The sequence below is a fragment of the Ciconia boyciana genome, chromosome 6 (genome assembly GCF_034638445.1).
Source record: "Ciconia boyciana chromosome 6, ASM3463844v1, whole genome shotgun sequence".
Classification (NCBI taxonomy): Eukaryota; Metazoa; Chordata; class Aves; order Ciconiiformes; family Ciconiidae; genus Ciconia; species Ciconia boyciana.
The window spans coordinates 47399356-47423739 of record NC_132939.1 but is presented as its reverse complement, the minus strand read 5'-3'; the positions used below and the strand labels follow the sequence as shown (position 1 = coordinate 47423739).

Below are 24384 nucleotides of genomic sequence, written 5' to 3'. Positions count from 1 at the left end.
CACGGAAAAAAGGGGACTAAATTATTTTCCTGCCTTTAGATACAATATTTGGGACCACTATTTATAAGCCATTCATATATTAGGAACAGTGGCAGGGTTACACAGAAAGTTGTTTTTGCACTTTTATAGGTCATCTTCAGTGGTAAAAAGAGGAAGATGATTTCTCTTTCCCTCCCAGCTCGGATGAAACAAGAACCTAAAACCTTCTAAAAGCATACATTGCTCATACTTCTGCCTGTTTTTTCACACTTCTATAACATTACCTAGGCATGTCTGTACCTGCTTCCATACAAGCACTTATGGCTGGAAACTCCTATCCTCATTCAGATTTCCCTTCAAGGTGAGAGAGCCTCACACTTTGCAAAGCCTTTCAAAAACTACTTGCAAGAGAGTTGTTACATTCCCATGGACAGCTGCTCCCTCATGTTCTAACTACAGCTGAAACCAGCTTCCCATTACAAGCCAAATTTTCTCTTGACTTTAACAAGGACTAAATCAACAAATGTGACACTTCAGTGGCTGCATTGTATCATAGCGAAAGATGTTCCTGTAAGCTGGAGGTGACTCATACAACAGATCTTAGGGATACAGGAGCCAGTTTTTCTCCAACAGCCTTCCTATTTTAATTGATTTAGGCATCAGGAAGGGATGGCAGCTGGATGGATCTCCCTAAATGAAATACCCTCCCCACCAGGAATGCCTTCCCTGGATTCACCAGCATAGCTACTTCTTCTCAGATCTCTCAGATCCAGCAAAGGCAATAATGCTAGAAGGTTATCAAGACATAAAGACAACAAGGAGCTTGCTGATGATAATGCACAACAGTGGACTTTCCCATGCTGGCCACCACAAAAATTAACCTATTTTTGAGCAGTCTTGTGGCTTACACTGAAGTGAACTGGCCCTCTGACCCAAGAAGCTAAAACTAGTCTCATTGCAGGTACTCTGCTATCTGCTCAAAGTACTGAAATCAGGCCAGTGGTGTTTCACCTTTGTCTCCATCACCTGCAAGACTGACACAGAGACTGGAAACCAGGGCATTACTCACCATATGCCACAGAAAGAGAGTACCTCTCCCCCTGTTAAGCAAGAACCTGCACACATGCCGAGTATTTTCAGCTTTGTCTTGTTCTCAGAACATCACCATGACAGCTACCAAAGGCATTTACTACCCCCAAATCCATTGCAAATTGTGCTGCCTCCCTTCCTCTCTTATCATCCAAAAAATGATGGACGGGAGTGAACTTTGGGCATATTCCCTGTGACATATACAGCACTAAGGATATTCAATAAATAGTAACACAAAGAACAGAAAAAAGAGTTAATACAAGGAGATTTGGAAAAAAAGTGATAAGTAAGCAGAGAAAGGGCTCATTAAGCCTATGAAGTGGTCCAAGCTATAATCTATTTGCTGTACCCAGTCTTGGAATTAATAAAACAAATCCCTCGATAAGTCTGACAGAGTTATTAGAGGATGTTAATATTCCCCTCAGAGCAATCTGAAGAAGTGGAGCTGGAGCCACAGAAAGTTGTGACTTGCCTAGTGAGGAAAGGGCGGAGGTAGAGGAAGGGGGACCCTTCGCCAAACCCACCTGACTCTCATTGTCACCATTGCTTACTCCTACCCAGCCTGCCCTGGAAAGGGTCAGAGGCTGCAGAACAAGGGGGAAACCTGCAAGGAGGAAAACTCCCCATCCCCACTTCTGCTGCCAACCTAATCTTACACGAGGCAGGAAGAGAGATGCTGCTCCACTGGTTGAGCTCTGTGCTATCTGAGCCCTTCCCTGCTCACAGCAGGCCTGGGTGCTGGCCACAGCAGGAAGGACATCCTGTACCACTGCTTCAGAAGCCACCACCTGAGCTCTGAAGAAGCAGCAGCTTGTGCAGCCTTGGAGGGCAAGGAACGCTCCTTTGCCTGGTTACACCTGGCACTTACTAGTGCCATATGCCAACACTCCTTGGGCTGCATCGCAGCATCCCAAGATGGAAATGGCATGGTACATCCATCTGCAAGGCACACGGATGTTCCATAGAAATTGAGAGGTCGCATTTTGCACCTTAAAAGGGATCTCTAGCAGGCTCCACCCAGTAGCCCAGATATTATATATTGGCAAACTAGTAACAACAGATGAGGACAAGGCTGAAGTACTCAACAACTTCTTTGCCTCAGTCTTCACTGGCAACCTCTCTTCCCACACCTCTCGAGTGGATGTACTGCAAGGCAGGGACGGGGGAGCAAAATCCCTCCCACTGTAAGAGAAGATCAGGTTCGTGACCACCTGAGGAACCTGAACATACGTAAGTCTATGGGACCTGATGAGATGCACCCCAGAGTCCTGAGGGAATTGGCTGATGTAGTGCCAAGCCACTCTTCATGATATTTGAAAAGTCATGGCAGTCAGGTGAAGTCCCTGGTGACTGGAAAAAGGGAAACATTTTTAAAAAGGGTAGAAAGGAGGACCCTGGGAACTACCGACCTGTCAGCCTTACCTCTGTGCCTGGGAAGATCATGGAATAGATCCTCCTAGAAGCTATGCTAAGGCACATGGAGGACAGGGAGGTGATTCAAGACAGCCAGCATGGCTTCACCAAGGGCAAGTCCTGCCTGACCAACCTAGTGGCCTTCTATGATGGAGTGACTACATCGGTGGACAAGGGAAGAGCTACAGATGTCATCTATGTGCACTTCTGTAAAGCCTTTGACATGATCCCCCACAACATCCTTCTCTCTAAATTGGAGACATATGGATTTGATGGGTGGACTGTTCGGTGGATGAGGAATTGGTTGGATGGTCGCATCAGAGAGTAGTGGTCAAGGACTCAATGTCCAGATGGAGATCAGTGATGAGTGGTGTCCCTCAGGGTTCTGTATTGGGACCAGTACTGTTTAATATCTTCATCAGTGACACAGACAGTGGGATTGAGGGCACCCTCAGCAAGTTTGCAGATGACACCAAGCTCAGTGGTGTGGTTGACACACCTGAGGGACAAGATGCCATTCAGAGGGACCTGGACAAGCTCGAGAAGTAGACCCTCATGAGGTTCAATAAGGCCAAGTGCAAGGTCCTGCACCTGGGTCAGGACAACCCCTGGTATCAATACAGGCTGGGGGATGAAGGGATTGAGAGCAGCCCTGCAGAGAAGGACTTGGGGGTACTGGTGGATGAAAAGCTGGACATGAGCCGGTAATATGCGCTCACAGCCCAGAAGGCCAACCATATCCTGGGCTGCATCAAAAGAAGCGTGGCCAGCAGGTCGAGGGAGGTGATTCTGCCACTTTGCTCTGCTCTGGTGAGACCCCACCTGGAGTACTGCATCCAGCTCTGGAGCCCTCAGCACAAGAAGGACATAGACCTGTTGGAGCAGGTCCAGGGGAGGGCCACGAAAATGATCAGAGGGATGGAACACCTCTCCTATGAAGAAAGGCTGAGAGAGTTGGGGTTATTCAGCCTGGAGAAAAAAAGCTCTGGGGAGACCTTATAGCAGCCTTTCAGTACTTAAAGAGGACTTATAAGAAAGATGGGGACAGACTTTTTAGTAGGGCCTGTTGTGATAGGACAAGGGGTAATGGTTTTAAACTAAAAGCAGGTAGATTTAGACTAGATAGAAGGAAGAAGTTTTTTACAATGAGGGTGGTGAAACACTGGAACAGGTTGCCCAGAGAGGTGGGAGATGCCCCATCCCTGGAAACATTCAAGGTCAGGTTGGACAGGGCTCTGAGCAACCTGATCTAGTTGAAGATGTGCCTGCTCATTGCAGGGGGGTTGGACTAGATGACCTTTAAAGGTCCCTTCCATCCCAAACTATTCTATGATTCTATGATATTGTATCTTCAGTATCATGGTACCTCTTTGTTGGGAGGTCTAAGTAGAATTATTAGCATTTCACCACTGAATCCAACTCATGCAATGTTATACACCTCCCTAAGATTCCTGACATTATATATCTCTTCTTGAAAAAGTAGGGGGGAGGGGGAGGGAATAAAAATCCCAATTTTCTCAATACTGATTATAGCTAATACAGATTCAAATCTAGGTTTATTACAGGATTCAGATTGGATTAATCTGTAACTCAGTTCTGTATTGGCAGCCTTGTGGAAGACACTGTATTCAAGGAGTCAGTGATCTTGACCAGGTCATGTCTGCTCTGTTAGGCCTTGTACTTAGGGCTTGAGAAGCCTATACATTAGCAGGAGTAGCCACTGCGTGGGAACCTGCTGGAGCACCCTGTACCAGCCTGGGCTGTGTGCTGGTGGGTATTATGACAGATATAACATCCCAACCCATCAGGAGAAGATACATGACCCTGCTACACAAAATAAATGGCACTACAGCATGGGAAAGAGGAGGAAAATCCATCCAAGGTCCATCTGATGCTGCATGAAAGCAGGGTTCCCAGCCTCTGAAGTGATGTAAGATTTACTCACTATCTATATTCCTCTTTTTATTATATCTTATTAAAATGTCTATTTTATTACATCATTTTTTGTTGAGCCTTCTTATTTAGGTCTGGAAAAATCCCTGCACACTATCTCTCACTCACCCACCCGCTCCCCAGTGTGGAAGAGCTCTAAGGGAAAGACTCCTCAGAAAAGGCTGCCACAATGCCGGTTAGCCACCTGGTGCCATCAGGTGCTAAGATTTGTGTTTCAGTAGGTCTCTCTGGCCAAGGAACCACTCACAGTCTCCTGTTCTAAACACTCCTCTCTGAATTGCCTACTGATTTGAAAATAAAGACCATGATCTTGAAATTTACTTGGTATCTATAATGCGCTTAGCATGCCTCTGGGTTTGGTATAAGTAAGTATCAACTAATTATTGATTCATTCACTCCAATTCCAATTAGGATGGAGTTCCAGTGTGCCTGTAAAGTGAGAACTCTATTTATTACACATAAAAATATATAGTGCATGCTCCTCCAACTTATAATAATCACCCTAAATACAGCATGAGTAATCAGAAGAAATGCATCTTTTTTGCTCTCCCTCCTACACCTACATATCATATTTAGAGTATGTGTTAGTGAGTTTTATATTCAACGTTATTGCTGTATTTGCTGCTGCAATATATATATTTAAATTAAATAGGAGTCATCAAGAGGGTCTATTGGAAGCATTTTCCTTGTTTATTGTTGAAAAGCGCTGCTTGGAAAAGAGTAACTGCTGACTTAAGTAAATGTGAAACATAATGACGGGAAACAGCTGCATTCTGCATCTTTCAAAACACTAAATTTTCTTGTGTGAATGTCTAAATGTAGACCTTCAGCCTGCAGCAGGATGCATGCAGATGCAGACCCAAGTGCATAATCACAGGGCAGGACAGGACCTCGTACCCACTGAATTCAGCAGATGTCTCTCTTCATTGAATGGACTAGGATCAGGCCCCTAAAATCACCAGCAGTTGAATGCAGAAGTTTGGGGTTGTTTTTTATATACATAGTCCAAAACACTTTTGATTAATGTGTTAACATAAGACACATAAGCTCATACCCAGAACAACAGAAGAAAGCCAGAGAAGGTGTAGAAAAAAGAGCTGTACATCTTTTTGGTATTGAATAAATGTTTTAAAATTTCTACTCTTTCTTAAATCTCTGAAAGGGAGTGTGTGTAATAAATAGCTTCCATGTTCATTTTCTCACATCTGTTATACAAAAGACACTGCTGAGCAGTATGAAGCTTTTCACCTCCAAGCCACCAGTTCAAATCTGCTGTATGTCAATAAAGATTCAAAGTTATTCCCAGCTAGCAGTCCTTCCATGACCTAAGTGAAAGCAGATGAGTGGAGTCCTCAATTCATAGCCTGGCTGATTTCTGAATCCAGAAATGCCACCATCATAATAATTGGCTTCCTACAGTACACAAACGTGTTGAGCACTGTATAAACTGAGAAAGCACAACCCGCTCACCAAGAAGACTGCCAAACACACCGTCAGACACTAGCACTACTTGATACCTCACCTGGGTCTTGAGCACAGAAAGAACACAATTTAGTCTCTTATTTCTAAATGCAATCTCTTTGCAGAAAATTTCCACCAGATGCTTGTTGCATGAGTAAAAGCTAGTACCCCTCCTCCAGGAACTGTTATGCCTCACCAGCCGGGATCCAGCTCTTAAGTGTTCATGCACCAAAAGCATGGAAAAGGAAGGTGTTAGGACCAGCAGCATATGTCAGGCTGTCCCAGGGTATTTGTACCTCCATGTCTGTGATACAGTTATGGAGACCCACAGCCCTCTCTTATTCTCCGAACAATTCAGGGCCCATAACCGCAGCATGAACCAGTGAAAGCTGCTCAGCTTATTCTGATTACATCTTACAGAGCCTCATTCACTGCCAGGTGAGTAATCAGGCCCATACTTAAAGAGCTAATAAAAACTTCTTTCACCAGGGAGACACAGCCCTAAAACAAAACAATAACCATTAGGGAGCAGAGATGCAATTCATCTTTGGATTTCAGTGATGGTCATAAGTACTGTTGCTGAGGGATTTGGAAGAGGGACTGTGCCTTCTTTTCTACGTCCTCTAATTACTAAAAGGATAATATCCGTTCTCTCTTCTTCAAGAATATGTCAGTATGGATCCCACGGGAAATGACTGGAAAGCAGCAGCCTTCCAGGACTGTAGGAGAAAAGTATTTCAGCTATACCAAGGAGTGACTGAAGGACGGTACTCCTGAACTGGCATCTGACCTAACTACCTTTTCAAAGACATAATGTTTAACAAGATAGAAAATTGATTATTCTGTATTGCCACCTCAGAACATGTTGCAGAAACAGACCCTAACATCTGCTTCTGAGTTCAGAGAACCACAGAATCACGAAGTAGTTGAGGTTTGAAGGGACCTCTCAAGACCATCTACTCTGACCCCCCCAACTCCCTCAGGGTCATACTAGAGCAGGTTGCTTAGGACTTTTACTAGCCAGGTTTTTGCTGTCTTCAAGGATGGAAGACTACGCAACAGTTGGTGAAGTGTGCCTGGATATACAAAACAGCCCACTCATTTAAAGAGAGCTGGATATAGCCTCTAAGTGGTTCAGAAAAGTGTCTCTTTGATGGGCTGGATATAGCCATAAATACACAGGGAGGTGTTCCAAGAGATGTACTCCTTTCCCCTCCACAGAGGAATACAAGTTTAAGAAGAGCAGCACAGATAATGATTTGCAGACAACCCCAAGGACACGGTGGGAATGAAGTCAGAGTTTCAGTTATGGAGTTATGGAGTTTCAGTACCTGCAACTGAATGCTGCATGATACAGCTGAAGGAGCTGAAGATGAGTCTTTGTATAAGCAGACATCCACAAGAAGAAACATTCAAATATAGCACAGTCTAATGCTGCTTCAAAGCAAACTTTAGAAAGCAGACATTGAGGCTTCAGGTAGAAGTTAAGTCTCTAATAAAAAAAATTCAGTATAATGTAGATCTTGAAGGATTACTAATACTAGTAATACTGAATTTAAAACAGAATACATGATTGGATATAACTGCATAAGTATGTGATATGCTGATATTGTTGCAAGGTGAACCCCAAGAACTGAGTATTAATCCAGGACGTTGCAAGAACAGCGTGAGGGGCCATCTTTTTACCAGGGGCTTGCGCAGGTTCAGATAGCTTTAAGCAGCTCCTATTTAAAACTCGTACTGTGATAAGTAACTCCTCCTGGATGAGAACTCGTTGACTTGTATGAAAATCTCCTGAATCTGTAAGAAACAAACTGGTCACCATATTCAGCCGCTCACCTCCCACCTGTCAGGCACAGCAGCCACTCAACTAGGAACATTACTATTCTGGTATACATCCACGTAAGATGGAAGAAGGGTGGGGGCCAGGTGGACATCTAGATAGGTATGACAACCCAAACACTGTCATTTGATAAAAGGTGACCAGGAAAATCATAGCCTTGTACCACCTAATCCTGGACATTAGGCAGCGTACATGGGGAAGTAATAGAAAACTACACCGTTGCAAAATTAAGCCAATAGAAACCTAGCACAGGCAGTATATGGAGCAGTAGATGGAGCACATGCTATCTTCCCTTGTAAATAAGTTTGTCATGAAATATCTGTATTAACAGAATGTATAGAATAACATTTATAAGGTCTTTTTCAGCAGCCACCAGTTGCTGGATATCAAAAGTCTGGTGAGGAAGCTTGCCAGCTTGGAGGCGTAGAGCAACAGGGTTAATAACACTATATCCAGATCCTCATGATTTCCCAGTGAGAGAACAATTAAGTACATCTCCCTGGCTGTTTATAGAATGTAACATTATATGTACATATTGCTTATCAGTCGTGCCATAACAGAACTCTGTAAAACAAGCAGAAACACTATGCAGACCAGCCTGACAACTTTCTATTCCAGGACATTACTGTAATTTCATCTCCTTCCAAGAGCACATTACCCACCACTGCAGATAGCTCAAGTGGATATCTCTGCCTTAGAGTAATGTGGCCCTGGAATGGTCATGACCATTGTCACTGTGGGAAGGACAATAAGGAACACTCTTTTTCTCCAGGATTAGCCATAAAAAGGTGAGGTGGAAACATGTGATCCCGTTGCTTTTATGTTGCCTAGACAGAATGTATTGACCTCAGCCACGCTCCAGAAGGCCAGAAGTGAAGCCTAACAAATAGTATCAGCTCTGCACACAACCATTTGAGAGGCACTGATTCCTTCTTACCAGTGTAATACAGTTTAATCCCCACTTGTAAATGACTAGAGTAAAAGAAACTATACAAGAGGATATTGCCTATCAGTCATAACGTCCCTGAACTTAATTGCTTGTTATGGGTGAAAGATTAACTGTTGTAGCTTCTATCTACTGGGTGAAGTAGAACACTCTTCTACTCCAAATGCTGAATGCTTGATGAACCCCCCACAATAACATGAAGAGTCAGGAAAAAAAAAAACAGGCCTTGTGTTAGGAACCCTGAGGTCAACAGCACCACTCCAAGGTACGTCCTACAGATTGGGTGATGGTACACAAGAACTGTTAGCCAGTCTTGAGCCTGGAGATGTCAGCGGATAAAGGTCTACTTTACTATCCTGAACTTCAGACAGAAGACAATATGTATGCACCTGCTAGGTTTCTTCAGACCTAGAACAGGGAAACAACCTCCCTTATTATTTGGTGTAATGTAGCATGAGCAAATGCTGCTTCTTCACTCCTACGTAATCTCTTGCATGACTCCCAGAGAAAGCAGCACCCACTTCTATTGGGGGCAAGCTTTCTTATGAGTGACACCCTGAAAAGGAATAGGGAAAAAGATATAAAAAATTAAACTGGTCAGATAGCTACAGCCATACCGTGATTTACAAAAGAGGATGAGGCTGTCTCCAAAGATTTATTCACTAAACTCTGAAAGTGTTCCTAATCACCACTGCAAATTTGCAGATGTATAATGTGTGGGGGCTGTATTATTAGGGAAGAAGATGACTGTTATCCTCCAATATCTCACTAAATTTCTTGGCATGATATTCAGGTTGCTAAGAAAGTAAAATCTATTGATCTGAGAACTGCATTCACTGCAATTCAATGACAAAATGCAAAACCCTAGAAAGCACCACTTGGGCCTTCTGGTATTTCAGAACATGCAGTCCTGTCCTGTATTACAGCTATAAAGTCTCAAGTGAAAACATTCACTTGAACCTCTAATGTCTAATATTCCATGGTAGCACCTTACCACCATGGTAGACATAGCCATAGTGTTTGGGATGTCCAGTGCCATCTGCAAGACCACCGTGGCCAATCCCCTCTTTAATAAAGTCTAAACACATCTCTCTGTTAAAAATATGGTAAATGACATGCTGCCACCTTTCAGTAGTTCTTCAGAGCCACATTTGGTTTTGACTGTTCCTTATAATTTTATGCCCTACAGAATCTCCTTCAGGAAATGCTTGACTGTCATATAAAAAAATCGTATGTTGCCAGAAGTAATGACTCTAGACATATTCAGTCCCACAGGAGGAACTGGAATCCCTTCTCCACTCATTTTGCACTCGGTATTACTCAACTGATGCTGGCAAAGAGCTCTGGCATGGTTCAAGGGGCCTATTTATTACTATAGTAATTTTGGTTGAACCATCTGTCATCCTGTAAGCTATACTTGATATCTTGATCTCCAGAGTCTCTGAAACTCTTAAGAACAACTTCTGAGCACTTAACAGCACCTTAAAATACCCTGGTTTGCATGATACTACTTCACCAGATGACAAGGATATAACAGGTCCTTTGGTAGTAAGCATTAGTACTACTTTGTCACTAGATTTTACTCTTTACAGTCTTTCTCCATACCAATAGGGAAAGACATTTTCCATTGTCTCAAATGCAGTGCAGACCACCTTTTTACCATCTCCAGATCGCTCAGCAGAGCACAGTCTCATGACACACAGATTATGGTTGGTTTGCTGCATACTGGCCAACTTTGGGCTATTCCTGACAAGGTTTGAGGCAGGACCTTGGCAATCACCTTAGAAATACAGGACCTGGCTCCAGTACCAGTGATGATCAAGACAGCTTGGTGCTGCTGCCTCAGCACATGAATAACATCAGCTCCGGCTGTTTTCTGCCTGCTATCTTTTCCACATTAGTCTTTGCTTTCCTATCTGTTACAGGAGCCCCTGAATGAAGCCACCTCATTTGAGAGCAGAAGGCTGGAGCTTGTCTCCAACAGGGCCTTCAAAGACTGTTCCAGCAGATGGAGCTTTTACCTCATGTCTTGCAATTCACACATTCTTGTGGAGAATGACAACTGGGCATCTGCTCCTTTCTGAGATTCCCACACACAGAAGAGATGCCTGTTGCATCCATCCCATATAAAGATTAACCCTGGAAAATACAGAGCACTGAAAGCTGGCAGGGCTTTGAATCCCAGAGGGGTCAGGAGGAGTCAGTTCAGACAGACAGACGCAACTCAGACCAAATGGTCTAGGAGACAACAGAGATGAGAATTTTCTCATAAATTAGTTTAGCTTGAGTGTGTTAGCCATGTTCCACTATCTAGTTCTCTGTCACAAGGCCTGGAGGGAAATGAAAGGTCCCGGCACCTTTACATCATCCTATTAAAGAAAAGGGAGACTCAAAGCTCCTACAACTCCTCTAATTTCATATATGTGAAACGTGTGGGCCCAATAGGATCCACAATGACATCTGAAGACCTAGAAGACTTCAGTCCCCAAAGCCAAGAGCAGAGGAATGAGAAAAAAAGATGACTCTTGTAGGAAAAAAGAGGTTCATGCATCGCTGCATTGTTCTTACACCTGGCAAGGTTCTTGGGGCACATTTGATGAGGGCTAGGAAGGTGTGAGGAGTGTGTCCCTAGTATCAGGTGGCCAATTCCAGCAAGGGAATCAAACACCAAAAGGAGGGAGATTTACAGCCCTACCAGCAGATGCTCAGGGAACAGATCCTCAAAAGATGTTGATACTTCACTTAGCTGAAGACCAATACTAGGATGCAAATGTGAAAGTACAGCTTTACCTCCCAACTGGGTGCCTTGAAGGCTGATCAGTTTTCCATGCTTGGGCAGCCTTCCCACCTCAAACACACAGCGTGACTGGGTTCTCCCTTGCTGACTTGCTTTCTTTTTCTCCAGTTGCAGAGCCCAACCCCCAGCCTCCTGTAGCTTTGCCTCAGAGAGACTGCTTTGCCTCCCAGTGCCAGCATGCAAAAGCTGGCCTGGCCAGTCACAACCAGGAGGCTCTTCCCATGCCAGCCATGATCATCTTGACAGCTCTGCTCTCTCCTCACATCATCTGTCATCTCTCTCACTCCACCTCCCCTTCCTGCAATCAGCATCCTCCATCTACCACGTTAGGGTTGGGGTCATGAGGAACGAGGATCAGTGCCAAAGTCAGAGCACTATCTGCTTCCTTCCTGCTCCCAACAGAGTGAGGAGCCCAAGAGCCAGGGTGAAACCTGGATGGGACAATTAGGCTGGCGGAAAAGCACTGAAAAGCAGTAGAGCCATAAGCAGCTACAAAAATCAACTCCTCATACTTCTGCTCTGAAGAAGGAACAGCTGGAGCGCTGGTGTTTAGGTGTGGTTTGGCTTATGAAAGACTTGCCAGAAAGATTTAAGGAAAAGATCCATACAGTCACAGGTCTGGACACCATTCTCCAACCATCCATCATGGAGCTAATAGCTCTAGCAATACATCTCAGTCTGGACTCGCCACTCTCTTTTCTGTGAGTATCTTGGGATCCACTTTGACAGCACTACCAACAAATGTCACTCCTGATCTTGGCATTGCCTGTTAGTTTAGATCTGTTTCCTTCTGGCCTAGTTCTGCTGATGAGTTTTATTACAGACCTGAAGGAATTCCAGTTTTGTGCTTCACATCACCAATTAAATTCTGTTGTGCACTGCACTAAAATAATTCGTAAGTAATGCTTATAGCTTCTAATAATTTAATTTAAACAGCTTCTATAATAAATGCCAGGTCAGAACTGGTAGTTACCTCTGAGCAGAGGAGTCCTACTCACACTTCTGTATGCTATGCAGTAAAACAGAGTCTCTGTTGGAGGACAGTGTAGTTAAATGCAGTATGTCATGATTACACAGAAAATAAGAGAGCACTTTTGGGCTAAAGAGCCTCTAACTCAAGTCTTCTCATTATGTTATTGTTTCCAGAATAAGCACAAAGTCATCATGTCCCATCTGCCACCATCTTCATTCCATGCAGAACTTTCTGCTCACGTGGGTGCCTGTTGTTTGCCAGGCAACTTTGTTTTCAAGGGTAACACTAGAAATGGGACATACTGGAACCATTTTCAGTGTCTGAAGAAGAGTCTTTTGGACAACAAACACAGAAGAAAGAACTCTTCTAAAATGTTCTTTTTAGGCTGCTCAAAGAGAGCAAAGATAAAAAGCCCAGGTCTTTTCAGGAATTTGGTTTTCCATGTGATCATCTCTCAAAATAACCAAACCAAACAAAAAAGTCCAATCAAAACCTCTTCTGTCTCCATCACATATGAACAATCTTCTATAACATCAGATCTATCTCTCAGCTGGAAGCCCATCACCTGTCTTCAGTGGTTCATTGGAGTCACTCCACTCTGGAGCGAAGTTTCCAGTAAAACTCACTGTCTATATTGACAGTGAATGCTAGGCAGGAAGAGGAGGCTACATGAGAGCATCACCTTGGCAAGTTTGCAGAAATACAGAGAGGAGGGGAAGTGTAAGACTCCATTACACTTTCTGTTGTCACCTTCCATCCAAGGGGATGTTCAGTAAAGCATTCAAAGACTTGGAATTAGTGTTTCATTTGGTATTTTTGGTGAAATCATAAACCTCTCTCTATGGGAAACATTTAAAGGAACCGCATCTTCTCTTCCCTGTTTTGAACAGCACGTAAACCACAGATGGGTAAAACCAGCTAAAACTTTTATTGCTACAAATCTTTTTTTCCTCATTACTGACTATAAACCAACACTAAACAGAGGAATCCTTAAAGCATAGCCCAAATAGTGCAGCACACTGGCAAGAGGTAGGGAACAAGCTGGTTCAAGATGGTTTCAGCTGACAAAGTTATGTGACAACAGCCACAAAGGGCAGAACTTCTTGGATATGGACAATCCACTCCACCAGAAAGAATAAAAAGAGATCTTTCTTTGAATTTCAATCAGCTGAAATTTTACAAGAATCCCTAAAATCCAAAGCCCCATTTTTAGCTTCACATTCAGTGTAAACCACAGTATTTTGCAGCTTTTCTAGCACACTTGGATAAAACTAGATAAACTACTGCATTGTTTAATACTTAGGATTTAGCATTCTGGATTCCAGTCCCACCTCAGACAGCTTCTGACTCGATACCCTTCAATAATTCACATTCTGCTTGCCTCTCAGTTTTGCCATCAGTAAAGCGGAGATAACATGCACTTCACAGTGTGGTAGAGTGATGTGAAGGCTGACTGATTTATCAGTAGTTGTGAGATGCTTAGGAATACTCTGATGAAATGTGCCACATGTATGCACAATTTATTATTAACCTGACAGCATTTTAGCTCTTTTATTTTCCTGCCTTGCACACAATTCAAGTGCAGGATGCCTGAAGCACATTTGAATGGATGACATGTGGCATTTTGATTGTAGCAGGTACTACCATTTAATTCTGAAATTCACAACTTTAACATCACATTAAAGCAGGATTTTTGCAATTAATTTTCCTTCTTCAGTTTCAAAAAAAGAACATTTGAATGGCCTTGGTTTTAGGTATCAGATCATTAAAATTGTTAAAGGCAAACACAGGCAAGGAAAGAATCACAAACAGAAATGTGCTCTTTGGGCCAAACCTTTAGAGGTGAAAAGGAATGGAAATAAATACAATATGAAGGTAAAATGATCAAAATCACTATTTAGAAGCCCAAACCAGTCACAAGGCTCCAAGGTGCCTGAATCACTTTTCAAAATGGGAATTAAAAGTAGTATTTTTTTAAACTGACAAGATCAACAAATCTAAATAGATTTGGGTTTAGTTCTTAGTTAAGCACATCTTTCATGAGTATGAATGAAGGCTTTGCCTGACTAAAGAACATTTGGTGTATGAGGTTAATTTTAAGTTGAGTACTATTTATGTGTCCAGATGTTCAAGAAAACATTTTATACAATGATCTGTACATTTGATGTCTTTTCTACAGAACAGCTCATTAATGACACTGTGTCTGCAAGTTCAGATAGTTCATGTGCCCAGACTGCAGCACAGTCAGCCAGCCGTTCACAAGGAGAAAACAATTCGGCGAGTGTAAGGCTAGAAACTAAAACAGATGAAACCTACATTGTTTTTTCACTCCCCGACCTGAAAAGTGGCTTAAATTGTTTTAGTCAGCTTTCCAACAACAACATTTTGTCAAGTAACCAAGAGGAAACTTAAGCAATTTCAGCTCTGGAAGAAAACCAGTGGAGACTGTTACAAATGCCCCAAAATAGTGGGATATAGATTCATAGATTTTTAAGGCCAGAGGGAGCATTCAATAGGCCTACAACAGAGCAGTGACCTCCAGTATAAGTGGCAGCAGGGCTATAATTAAACACCATTGACAAATGAGGTCTGAAATCACAGCCAATTGTTCTCCCGAGATAGAGGATCTGTTACTTAGCACTTTGGTTTAGCTATCTTTTGCCTCGGGCAAACTGGGAGTCACCACACTGGCAGTGGCAATGACAGGGAAAACATCCCAGAGCTCAAGAATGGCTGTCATGCCATACTAATGCAGTTCTCAAGTGATTTTCATAGGCAGAGCCTTGCTCATCCAGCCCAAATCTCAGCTTTGACTGGCTGCATTTCAAAGAGCATTTCTTGCACAGAGAGGTATTTGTTATGCTCTTCTCTGGGAATGCCCACTGCCCAGTCCTCAGGTCCAGCTACATTTCAAACTACTTAGGTTCAATCCAACACACTACAAAGCTAAAGACCAAACTGCTGACAATCCCAACCTCTCAAATCAGCAGCTCTGGTTCTTCTTTAATATATGCAGCCTTGCTGCCTTCACCGGCACTGTTCAGAGACTGCACTGTTCAATGATACTGGCACATCTGAGAAGTCAAATGGGGAATAGCCCACCCAGGACCTGTCCACCCATTCCTTCGGCCCTTCCTTTAGTGGAGCTCTTGACAAACAGCAGTACCTACAGATCTGTCACTTCCAATGAACTTAAATGATAACAGTGCTTCACGCCACGCTCCCCTCCTGGGAGGTTTCAAAGGGCATCGATCTGACTCATCGCCCTACCTGTGCTCCAGGCTCCGCTCGCTGTCTGCAAGCTGGAAATCTGTTCTCCTCTCTGGTCAAATCTAACCTATGCTTAGGTCTCCTTTTGCCTCCACTTCTGGGCCTAACAGTTTCCACAGTTGTAGCACAGTGGGGTCGAGTCCATGGGTTTTAATGAGAGCTTTTTAGTCAGTGTGGGAGCATATGCCCCTTCCTTAAAGCACATCACAAAAATGTTGAAATATTGCAGCTCGTCAGTAGTAGGTCCATATTGGGGACAATAATGTCAGTAAGTTATAAAATAAGCTAGAAATATATGCACAATTGATACAGATTACATTTTAAACAAAGTCAGAGTCTAGAAATTCTACAAAATAAAAATACATTGCTTTTTCTGCAGACTGTCATCAAAATCAGTATTTTTTTCTAAATATTTTGATTTGAATGAAACCACCATTTCTCACGAGGAAAACATTTCCAAGCTGTCTTATTCTGATGTGTCTTAGCTGGTCAAAATGTTGCTTCACACGTCTTTCATTTGAACATGCCATAAGATAGGGCAGTCAAAAAACAGACTGCCTTGCAGATACCTTTACATGTAAGATGCAAAGTACAGATAAAGCATATAGGCATATAGGTATCATATCTGTCCAAAACCAGCAGGTTTGGAAATTTGTTGTAGATGTGTTCATTGCTGCAGTTGAGACACAGCTGAGCATTTCAGCTTAAGTAATGAAAGAAAATAGAAAATTTAGGAGGAGACAGCTAAGCCAGTAACCTAAATTACAGTTTGATCATCGGAGCCCTAATTTTCTTTTTTTTCAATGAAGAAAAAAAATCAGATCTCCAACAGCAGAGTGCCCACTAGAGGAACTCTGAAGAAAGAGGATTTTGCCATTTTCTGCAGCATCCAATGTTTTCTCAGAGGGTCTACTACCCAATAACAAACCTATAGCCATACCACTACCATCGTATGACTACCTCCCAAGCCACCGTGGTCGCACAGCTAGCTACCAGGACCTGAGCTGGCAAATTTTCAGCTAGATAGGCCTGTATGAGTTGCGCCTCATCTTTGACATTAATACAAACATACCTCTAGCTCTGGTTATCCTGAGACAGGTAACAACGCTACTGCTTCACGATGGCAATACATCCAATCCATATTTTTTTAATGTTCATTGATCTCCTGCTACGTTCCTTAAAAACTGAAGCTACATGAATAACAAGGACCTACACAGACCTCAAATTACAGCAGAGGACTGGCAGGCATCATGCAGGGTGGTCGCTTTGCGCAGCCCTCTCTGCCTCCTACTGCACCGAGTCCCAGGGCAGCTCTCACAGGAGCCACAGAGGAAAAGGCAAAAGACAGAAGAAAAAGCACAGAAATTCTGGCTACTTCCCCATCTTTTTTTTTTAGGTGCTCCTAGACAAGCAATTTACTCTCCTTTCTTCTTCACAAGCCTCACCTTTTTCTTTTTCCCTTCTTTTTTTAACAGCAATTTATTAAGGAATGATTCCATACACTTCTTCCCCATTTAAAAAAAATTCTTTGGGGAATATAAGCAATATATTTTCAGCCACATGCAGAAAGGAGCTTAAGGAATTTAGCTGCAAACACCACTGAGCTATGAAATTCGCAGATCACAACAGCAGCCGCTCTCATCTCTGCCAGCCATCTCTGCCTCAACTGTGGTTTCTGACCAGCCTCGGTGGACAAACCTGCGTTTAGCTCCAAGGATTTCTCCTACATTACCTTGAGGAGAAAGGTACCGAGAGGCACTCTGGCCCTGAAAGCCAAGCTGGCAGGATGGAAGCAGCAAGAAAGACCAGAAAATCAAACACATGCCTGTGGAGACACACCAGAGGTTTGGAAAACTCAGGCAGTGTCATTTTTCTCAAGTACTAAGGCAACAAACTGAGAAGAAATGAAAATCCACCCAAGAGACTACACAGTCTGAGAAAGGCTTCTGAATAAATACAGAAGCCAAGCTAACTCTGGGGCCTGCCAGCAGCATTAGAGATTGAAGCCTGGTTTTAACCCACAGCTCAAATTCCTACATCTACCAATGAACTGCTTCTTCCTTTCTGATAAAGGTCTATGTCAAATACTCAGAGCCAAACCCAGACCATTACATTCACTCAGGTTACTTTACTGGTGAAATGCCATGAGTAAGAGGAGGAAGATCACACCTCAGAGCAAAATCCTGAGAGCCAAGTACCCCTTTCCTCCTTGGCCTACACTGCAAACTGCAGACCACCTACAAATACACCTGCTGTATCTAATAAGCAGTTGGAGTTGTGTTGATGAGCGTTAACAGGAAAAGAAAGATTTTACCTACCCTTTCAGCGCCTTAGAACCACAAAACACTTGCCAGCTTTGGGCTAATTAAACACTCAAAACCAACCCAACGGGCTTTCTTCTCCATTGTCCTGTTTTATGCAATGATTCATACAGGAACGGAGGAAGTGCAAACTCTGCCATTCTGCTCTGGTAGCCTTTCATTCTCTCTTTGCTTTCCCTGACAGCACGAGGTTGAGGCCAGCCTCGAGCATGGAGGGTGAAAGGGGCAGGCTGGAACCAGCAGCCACAGCAGGGAGCGTGCCAACGCAGACAGGTAGGCAGAGGTGGGTCACCGTGCAAGGAAAAGCATCTGATCAGCCCCTGGGGTTCATGACAGAGGGCATGTGGGGGAAGTCAGCGGAGCAGACGGGACAGATACAAAAAATTTTCCCCTCTCCCCGTTGCTCCTATCAGCACCCTGCAGTGCAGCATCTGCTCCGTGCCATCTGACAGGGAAGAGGCTACACTGCTGCTTGGGCTCTGTCTGCACCTGCACAACTGCAGCCTGGCCTGGGAAGGGTCCGAGTACTCACAGCGTGACACTACACAAAGCAGCAGGAAACTGGGAGATTTCAGTTGAAAAGAAAGATGAGGAACGCTCCTCACAGATGGACACTTAACAAGGACAGACACTTTAATTTCTAACTGCAAGCCTAGCTGGAAAACTGACAATCAAACCAGGTCATCCTATGGGGTGCTCATGAATTATCATCATTTACCTGTCCTGCTAAGATATTTATACATCTCTATCACTGTCATACAGAAGCATATGGGATTCATAATACCTAGAGTACAGGAAGCCCCACTGGCTACATATTTCAGATATGGAAACTAAGACACAGAGGGTAACCAGGTACATATCCCCTGCAAAGAAATGTCAGTTGATTCAATCTGGAGTCCTTTAGTCTGCCAGCAAATCACCCTGGGGATGCAGGAAGCCTGTGGCAGAAATGGAAATTAAGTCTCTCAGGTGCTAACGCTCTTATGACCAGACCATCCAAGTTCTGCTGTCCCAGTCCGCTGTCTTTGCACGTTATACCTTGGTCTCCTCTCAGGATAATGAGGTGAGCAAGCATACATGCAGGCAGGGCCTGGACAGCTGAAACAGCATGCGTGGCAATGCTGTTGGCAACACAGAATGTGAATCCAGTGTACTCAGGTCCCAGCCCCATTTCAGAGCAAACACATTCAAATACAAACCAGTTCTGCTTTGAGTAGTCTGTGACATCCACAGTCCTCCCTACATCCCCTCATCTACCTCTCTCAGCCCTTGGGCTGTTTTGCACCCAGCTGTCAGCTCCTGGACCTTTTCACAGATGGAGGAAGAGCAAATGCTTTGCTCTGCAGGGCAGGTTTACAACGGCAGTTAGCCTGTCTGCAATGAAGGATTGTGGGAGACACACACACATACACCCAAAAGTCACATTGCTGTCTCTGGACAGCAATAACATGGCAGTTGCCTTGCTTTCTATAGGCAGAGAAAGAAGCTTTACTATCCATCAAGTTCAAAGTGGGTCAGCAAAGGAACAAGAGGTAAAGTGAAATCAGAAGTTGGCCCAGGACAGGTGGCCGCTCTACCATTTCATCACATGGATTACCACCTTCTCCAGCATCCAGGAGCACTCAGTGCTGAGGTCGACGTGCAGAGGCTCATCTTCTCTTAGTAGTGCCAGAGTTTGCCAGACAGATGTGCTCCTCCGCTTCTTTCCATGTAGCTTTGTCGCACCATTTCCAGCATCCTCAGGGTAGCTGGGAGGATTATTTCCCTCCGTTTTCCACCAAGACTTAACAAAAATTACCCTGTGGCAAATGACCCGTACACCTCCATCCTAGAATAAGGATGAAAGCAAGGCTGCAGCATGTGCTGTCTTGCTTGGGGCTATATTTACTGCTGATTGACCTCCATGACAGGCTGCCTAGCTCAGCAGAAGCCTGGACAGTAATAATAGATCAACTCTTCCTGCCTGCCCACCCCCCCGCCCTTTTTTTAGGGCAAAACCAAAGGAAAATAAACCTTCCTTCTGAAATCAAATTATCTCCTGACCATAAGTGGGAAAGAGAAACTTCTGGCTCTGCTTGCTTTCATAATTATTAGTTACTTTTATTTAAATCGTTATTTAGTAACGCCCAAAAATTCCAGTTTAGATCCCAGCTGTGCACACTTTGGGTCAGAGCAGGAGCCAGCAGGCTGGTCTATGGGCTGATAGAGGAAGCCGGTATCCAGATTCCAGCTAGATTTAGTCCTCCAGAAGGTCACTCAGCCCATTCAAATCTATTCTTTGCGATAGCCAAGAACTGTTCTCTTATACTATCAGGCAGGCAAAACCAAGATGGAACAACTGCTGTAAACAGCCTATGTGAATTATAGCTTACTCTTTTATAAAGTAACATTTTCATCCTGTTTTTTTCCCAGAGTCCCACCTCCTTCTTGCCTACAAATTGCTCTCACTCTTCACCAGTTCCACCTCACACCAAATGGTGATCTCCTTTGTACCCAACCACAATTTGCTTCACTTCAGCAGAGGAGATGTCCAAGCTTTGCCTAACTGAGGGCTACAACTTGTCTGTTGCCCGAGGGCTGCAGTGATCTGCAATCAAGCAGAAAAGGATTGTAGCCTCATGGTCATCTATAATACGGAAGAGTGAAACAAGAAGAATATAGCTGTCAGCATGTATTGCAGCCAGACTGTTTGAATCAATGGCATACTCCACACAGGGGCCTGGAATCTCCCTGTGGCTCCCCTGCACTAAAAGCAGGGGAGGGTACAAAAGAAACCCAGCTAGGTCTGGAGTTGCAGGCAGTCCACACTTCGTGAGGACAGGTGGGTCCTAGGCCATTTCTGTGAAGGGGTGTGTGGGATGTAAACTGAAATTCTGCAGCCCCTGCTCAGTTTTAATACTTATTATTAAGAATAACAAACAGTGCTTAAACTGCACTTTGGAGTTTCAAAACTCTTTATAAACATTAATTAATATCTTAACACACCATCTTTCTCTGGTGCCCATCTGGCAATGCATCAAAAAATTACCACCAGCCTGGAAAAAAATTACTAGTCTCAATAGAACCAAAGGAACTTACACCAGGAAGAATGAGCAACAGAAAGAGATGGGGAAAAACAAATTGCTGCAAAACTAAGCCACGAGCAGAGTTCTTACCACCTTTCACCCGATGGCCAGAGCCGGGGCATAAGAAGTGGCATAAAAAAGCAGGTTTCCCTCTTCCCATATTTACTCCACAGCCCTTGGAGGCCATCAGTTGTAGAGTTCTGCACTGCTAAGAGAAGATCTGGGCTCCCCAAAGTGTGTCCCAGAACTGCCTGTTGTCCTCTAGAACAGCAGAGCACAGGACCAAGGGAGGGTCTGCAGCTGTTTATTGCTGGTGAATGCAAGAACAACCAATTTATATTCATCTATCAAGGAATATGCAAGTGGAAGCAAATATTATGGTCATGTTCATTTGTTTCTGATTACAAAATGTATGTAAATGCATATGCAAATTAAGTGTACCCATCAGGCTCATGGCAAAGCGCCAAATTAGCCCTCAGCGTTACAAAGTTTGGGGTGGCTGGCAGGGAGATAACAGTGATTGCAAGTGAGGCTAGGCAGTCCTTTCAGATGCAGCCAAAACTGGGCTGCTCCAAAAGGGCAGGTGGAGGATAAATCCTGCAGTAACTTGTCACTTTAAACGAAGCTGAGGGGCTATAGAAAAATCTGTTCCCACTGCAGTTAAAAGTGTGATAATTACAGAGCAACGGGCTCCTCTGTCATTCAGCAGGCAGCATCCCCAGGAAATCTTGCTCTGTAATCAAGGGAAGAGGTGCAATCAGGCCCCTATTCAGGCTTCGTTTAGAAACAGCCCCTGCAGGCAATACAAAAGCTTCAACATGGTGCTTTGTGAAGCTGGTGATCACATCAACGTCTTGGTTCTGCAACTACCAGCAGAGTTAACATCATTTCTAAGCACATCTTCTGTTCACCTTCCCTCACAATGTCCAAAAGGGGCCTAGGGAAGAGGGGTGAGGTCTTGGGCCAAAATACACTTGCACATATAATGTTGCACTCTCACTGTCTACATTAGTTAACTTGCTCTCTACACCGCGATGTCGGAGGAAGAGAGAATTTCTTGCAGCCTAAGGAAGACAGCGTGATCCTGAATGAGCAGATATGAACATGCTCATCTGGCTGCTACAGCAGCACTGTTTGCAAAATTTGCGTGGGGAAGGTTTTGTTTTGTTTTTTTTCCAGTGACATGAATGTATCTGTGCTGCTCAAATTCTACAGGAACCTCATTCTCTTGGCAGCAGCCTGATCCCACAGAGACTGATGAGGTTTATTAGAGGGGAAGGTGTGTCTGACTTCAGCTTTCTTGTCTAATGCCACCATTGCCCAGAAACATACAAATTAATTGCTACTCAAATCAGCCATCCTTTGTACCCTACAGAGCTGTCAGATTCAATGAGCCAGTTTACTCCAACTGCAGTAAAAATAGTATCACAATTTATTCAAAACAGCCAAACCTTCCAACGTGTGCACACATTTGCACTCCCACTGTATACACTCAGACACAGAAATTGTACTTCTCATTGACCAGCAATGACCAGCTCAGCTACCCATCTGGGCATGTAGCTACCATGACATACACAATCCTGGTAACTCTGGGTGCATGGTAAGTGCCAAAAAATCTTTCTGCACATCAGGGCACATTCTGGGCAGGATTTACAGTTTTGTCTCAGTATGGAATGGTTGTTCTCTGCTGAAGTTCACCATAATTGGAACTGCACTTTGCGTTACAGTAACCCCTAAAATTGTAAATGGAGCTTCATTCCGTCACAGTACAGGCTCAGCAGGTTCCACTCTCTATTTATTTCTTATTTCTCTGGCCACAGAATAAATGAGTTTGCTGTGGTTTTACCATCTGCAGACATAGGAATCAGTCAATAGCCAAGTAATGGCCTGGACACTGTCAAGAGAACTCATTATTAAAAAGGTACATATTGCATTTAGCTGTTCAAACAGAAGTTGTTATTGATTAGATCCCATCAGTTCCCAGTAAAAGAGCCAACTCTGGTGATGAAATGAAAATACGCACACAGACTACAGACTAGTAAATACTGTAATGGAGTTAAGGATCCCCCCCAAAAGGCAGTTGTTGATATCCAGTTGAAAGAGCATGTCTTTTTCAAAAACAAGACTGGGAATAAAATAACCATGTTACTTCTGCAAATATCCAGAGGCAGGATAAGGAAACAAAACAAAAGGGAACAGTTCTAACAAACATTTCAATCTCTTGGGAAAAAAGCAAACAAAGAAAATACAAGTTGGTTAACCACATCCTACTGTTCATCAGTGGAGGCTCTGCCACACTCACAGAATTGAAAGAGAGCATCTTCGGAGTTTGCTAAGTTTTTCAAAGTCAGAAAAAAAGGTAGCTATACTTAACTTGGTTCCTGTTTTGTTTCCTTGCCACTTTTCTTTGTCTGCTTGTTTCCACTTACTAAACAGCTTTTCTTCTGTTTTTCCCCTTCTTCTCACAATCTGCACAGACACCGTAACATTTTTGGGTGACAGCATTTAACACACAGAAGTCACCACTGCTGCAGCATAAGGGAGGCAGAAAACAAGGCTGATTATAAAATTCTGACATAAACCAAATATACACCATGAGGTAATACAAGAGAAAACCAAAGAACCAGACCAGGTAATCACTGTGGAAATCTCTACATCTGTTCCATTGGAAAAGTTCTCTGCGCAGCATCTTATGTGTAAGTGAACAGACCACAGCTAACAGTGAGTTAAAAATGTTTATTAAAAAAGGCACATCGTGACAAACTCCTTTGCTCACCCTTAATAGAAGGTTGGGCTGGAAACTGATGAATCACTGTAGGAAACAAACAGCAATGGTGACGCATGGCTTCAAAAGGTAACAATAGCACTGCTTGATCCGTGATGTCTACAACAGAAATATCCCTGACTTCATTAGAAGATGTATTTCATATTGCCCCACCCACACAGGAAATGGAGAAATTCCACCACCCGAACCCTGGTTAGAGCTCTCACGATTGCAAATCACAGGTACATGGAAGCCTCCCTCACTTACAGTAGAGTCTCAAGACGTTCACTGAAAACCACATGATGTTGATGTCTTGAGCAGCAATCTGTGGAGCCTGGATCCATCAGCCCAGCAGTAGAAAGAGGCTTTTATCTTTATGTTTCAGGGTCCACATGCCTGTGTGGCTCTTGCAATCTTCCATCACCCCCAACTAGCATTTAGACATGAGGTGTATTTGTTCTGTAAGTGTTTGAGGATCGGGCCCGGCAGCCCAGCTACTGAAGTGACTGG

At 43.6% G+C, this 24384-nt stretch overlaps 1 protein-coding gene across 4 annotated transcripts in view; it reads right to left on the bottom strand.

The window, feature by feature from the left end:
- The window catches only part of NRXN3 (neurexin 3), a 984600-nt gene that overhangs the window by 958080 nt on the left and 2136 nt on the right, over positions 1-24384 (bottom strand). The gene's annotated exons all lie outside the window — the stretch shown is intronic.